We start from the raw sequence: 4,959 nt of genomic DNA, 5'->3' as shown, positions 1-4,959 counted from the left end.
ACGAACGGAAACGTTTAGTGAGGACTGACTGTGTGGTATGTACTTGCGATTGGAAACAAATTCGCCTGTATAATTATATTTTTTATCTCTACTGTACGTATTTCCGTATTTGAGTGCTCGCCAGTCGTACACGACCTCATTTTGCCGAGCGTGTGTGACAGGAGGGCATATCGTCGACGGTTTCTAGGTCGTGTGGGAAGGACCCCCCTATCACCCACACTCACTTGGCGACGGTTCCAAATGTCATCACGGAAAGGGGTTAAAAACCGTTTGTTTAGGACTGACGCGTACCAGTGATGAATTAATTGGTCTTGCTTCTATTGTTGTGCCACCTACTGATCCTTTAGAATAGTATTTGCTAGACCATGAAAATGATTTACATATGCATGAAAGAAATGAAATAGATAAGATTTTTCTTTGAACAACGTCCTCTTCTTAAACACAAGTTGCCTATTGAAACTCTAGGAGGTCCTCCTCCACCTAAAGGTGATCCTGTGTTTGAATTAAAACCATAGCCAGACACTTTGAAATATGCTTATCTTGATGAAAAGAAGATATATCCTCTTATTATTAGTGCTAACCTTTCAGAACACGAAGAAGAAAGATTACTGAAAGTTCTATGTAAGCACCGAGCTGCTATTGGATATACTCTTGATGATTTAAAGGGCATTAGTCCCACTCTATGTCAGCACAAAATTAATATGGAACCTGATGCTAAACCAGTTGTTGATCACCAACGTCGGTTAAATCTGAAGATGAAAGCAGTGGTAAGAACGGAAATATTAAAACTTCTGGAAGCATGTATAATCTATCCCATAGCTTATAGTAGATGGGTTCTTGTTCATTGTGTCCCTAAGAAAGGAGGTATAATTGTTGTTCCTAATGATAAGAATGAACTTATTCCACAAAGAATTGTTATAGGCTATAGAATAGTAATTGATTTTAGAAAATTAAATAAAGCAACTAGAAAAGAGCATTACCCCTTGCCTTTTATTGATCAAATGCTTGAAAGATTATCTAAGCACACACACTTTTGCTTCCTTGATGGATATTCTGGCTTTTCACAAATACCTATTTCTCAACCTGATCAAGAAAAGACCACTTTTACTTGTCCTTTTGGAACCTATGCTTATAGACGTATGCCTTTTGGTTTATTTAATGCACCTGCTACCTTTCAAAGATGTATGACTGCTATATTCTCTAACTTTTTTGAAAAGATTGTTGAGGTTTTCATGGATGACTTCTCTGTTTATGGGAAGTCTTTTGATTATTGTTTAAGCAATCTTGATCGAGTTTTGCAGAGATGTGAACAAACAAATCTTGTCTTGAATTGGGAGAAGTGCCACTTTATGGTTAATGAAGGCATTGTCTTGGGTCATAAAATTTCTGAAAGAGATATTGAAGTGGACAAAGCTAAGATTGATGCAATTGAGAAAATGCCATGTCCTCAAGATATAAAAGGTATTCATAGTTTCCTAGGTCATGCTAGTTTCTATAGGAGATTTATCAAAGACTTTTCTAAAATTTCTAGGCCTCTTACTAGTCTTTTGCAAAAGGATATTCCTTTTGTTTTTTATGATGATTGTTTAGAAGCCTTTGAAACACTCAAGAAAGCCTTAATTTCTGCACCTATTGTTCAACCACCTGATTGGAACTTGCCTTTTGAAATTATGTGTGATGCTAGTGATTATGTTGTTGGCGCTGTTCTAGGACAAAGAGTTGATAAGAAATTGAATGCTATTCATTATGCTAGTAAAACTCTAGACAGTGCTCAAAGAAATTATGCTACTACTGAAAAATAATTCTTAGCAGTGGTGTTTGTTTGTGATAAATTTAGACTTTATATTGTTGATTCCAAAGTAACTGTTCACACAGACCATGCTGCTACTAAATATCTTATGGAAAAGAAAGATGCTAAACCTAGACTTATTCGTTGGGTTCTCTTGTTACAAGAATTTGATTTACATATCATTGATAGAAAAGGAGCTGAGAACCCCGTAGCTGATAACTTGTCTAGGCTTGAAAATGTGCTTGATGACCCACTACCTACTGATGACAGTTTTCCTGATCAGCAGTTAGCTGCAATAAATGTTTCTCATAGTACTCCTTTGTATGCTGACTATGATAATTACATTGTTGCTAAATATTTGCCACCACCAACAAAAGAAAAAAATTCTTCTATGATTTAAGACATTATTTTTGGGATGACCCACATCTTTATAAAGATGGAGTAGATGGTATAATTAAACGTTGTGTACCTGAGCATGAACAGGGACAAATCCTATGGAAATGTCACTCCGAAGCTTATGGTGGACACCATGCTGGAGATAGAACTGCTCATAAGGTATTGTGGTCTGGATTTTATTGGCCTACTCTCTTAAGATGCTCGTAAGTACATCTCATCTTGTGATGAATGTCAAAGAATAGGTAATATCAGTAAGCATCAAGAAATGCCTATGAATTATTCACTTGTTGTTGAACCATTTGATGAAGTTTGGGGATTTGATTACATGGGACCTTTTCCTTCCTCTAATGGGTATACATATATTTTGGTTGTTGTTGATTATGTTACTAAATGGGTAGAAGCTATTCCAACTAGTAGTGTTGATCACAACACCTCTATTAAAATGCTTAAGGAAGTTATTTTCCTAAGGTTTGGAGTCCCTAGATATTTAATAACTGATGGTGGTTCACACTTTATTCATGGTGCTTTTAGTAAAATGCTTGCCAAGTATGATGTTAACCATAGAATTGCATCACCTTATCATCCTCGGTCTAGTGGTCAAGTTGAACTTAGTAATAGAGAAATAAAATTAATTTTGCAAAATACTGTCAATAGGTCCAGGAAGAATTGGTCTAAGAAATTAGATGATGCACTTTGGGCTTACAGAACAGCATATAAAAATCCTATGGGTATGTCTCCTTATAAAATGGTTTATGGAAAAGCTTATCATTTGCCTCTTGAGTTATAACATAAAGCATATGGGGCAGTTAAAGAGCTCAACTATGATTTCAAGCTTGCTGGTGAAAAGAGGTTTTTTGATATTAGCTCATTAGATGAATGGAGAACCCAAGCTTATGAACATGCAAAATTATTCAAATAAAAAGTTAAAAGATGGCATGACAAAAGAATCCAAAAGCGTGAGTTTAAAGTTGGAGAATATGTTCTTTTGTACAACACTCGTTTTAGATTCTTGGCAGGAAAACTCCTCTCAAAATGGGAAGGCCCCTATGTTATCGAGGAGGTTAATCGGTCTGGAGCCATCAAAATAAATAATTCCGAAGGTACTAACCTTAAGGTTGTCAATGGACAACGAATAAAGCATTATACCTCAGGTACACCTATTAATGTTGAAAGTAATATTATCCAAACTTTGACACCGGAAGAACACATAAAAGAGTCCTTCCGGAACACTCCAAAATCGTGAAAATAAGGAGGTACATGATACGGTAAGTAAACGGACTCCAAAAAATCCACAAATTTTTTTATCAGTTTTGGAATATTTAAGAATTTTGGAAATAAAGAAACTTCCAGGAAGCGTCCCCTGGTGGGCACAAGACACTAGGGCGCGCCAGGCAAGCCTCGCGCGCCCAGGTTGGTTGTGCCCACCTGGGACACCTTTCGTACTCCATTTTTCTTCCGTATGCTTGTCCCCCAAGATAAATAAATATACATATATATATATATATATAGGAGGAGGAGTATTTTCTACAATAGCTTGCCACAGAACTAGTTAAGGTTTTCGACGGTGTAGAAGTTCTCAAAAATTCTGTAAAAAATATTGAACCAACACACCTATAATATAACATGATCCAACGGAGGGATTGAAGAAATATGACTGCATGTATCCTGGACAAAAAGAACAAATGTTTCAATATATATTGATCCTGCAGTGAGCTGAAATGCTTGTCTTTTTCCCTGAGGACACATAAATGCATATTTTTACAATCATGCCGTTGGATCATCTTATTATATTAGAGTGAGGCTCCCCTACTTATTTCATATTTTTACTTACTTTTAAACCGTTAAATGTTCAGCAAGCCTTAACTAGTTTTCTGGCAAGCTATGATAGACATAGTTTTCTGGCAAGCCTTAACATGAGGCTCCCCTATATATATACTTCCCGAACCTGTTAACCACCATATCACGGAGAAATCCTCTATTCTCTTTTCCTTGTTGTTTTCTATCAGATCCAATCTACCATGGCTGCTTCAAGATCCTCCAAAGACAAGTTATTCAAGAACGTCATCAACCCATATATGCAGGAGGTGGTGCAGCACCCTCAGTTCATTGATATGCATGAGGGGGTGCTTCACCTTCACGATGTGCCCTGTCCCAAGGGGACAGGGACCGTGGAGGCTAGGCTCAAAGCTATGGAGCAAGATGTCTTTCGGTGCAAGGGGATGGTGGAGCGTGGACTCCATGCCAATCACCTCATGATCACGGACCTCTCCCGTGATCTCAAGGTGGATGGCAAGCCCATGAAGGACATCATCTTCACCCTTAACGAGCAAATCAACTCCCTCCAAAGCCAGATCTATGATCTTCAAAACCAAGCCTTTGAATATGAGGCGAGGTTTAAAGGTATGAGCTTGGCTGCTAGTTGCAGGACCCGTGAGACTCACTCCTCCTCTTATGATGGTGGACCACTGCCATGGAAATCCGAGGACAAGATCTCTTCTTCATCACCACCACCATCTTCTTCACCAACAAAGGAGAATTGAGTATTGGGTATGGGCACTCCCCTTGGCTTCTGCCAAGCTTGGGGGAGGTGCCCCGGTATCGTATCATCCCACTATCTTTTTTCTTTTACTTATCTCTTTTTGCTTTAGATGAAATAAAGCTTAGTTCGATCCTTTCTTCTTTGAGAGTTTGCTTAGTAATCTATCATTGTAATCGTGTGCAAGTTATATAATAAAGTTTAGTTTGAGTTTTTGCTTTCTTTATTTTCATGTTGC

The sequence above is a fragment of the Triticum dicoccoides genome, chromosome 1B, assembly GCF_002162155.2.
Source record: "Triticum dicoccoides isolate Atlit2015 ecotype Zavitan chromosome 1B, WEW_v2.0, whole genome shotgun sequence".
NCBI lineage: Eukaryota > Viridiplantae > Streptophyta > Magnoliopsida > Poales > Poaceae > Triticum > Triticum dicoccoides.
Note: the sequence above shows the minus strand (reverse complement) of the source record.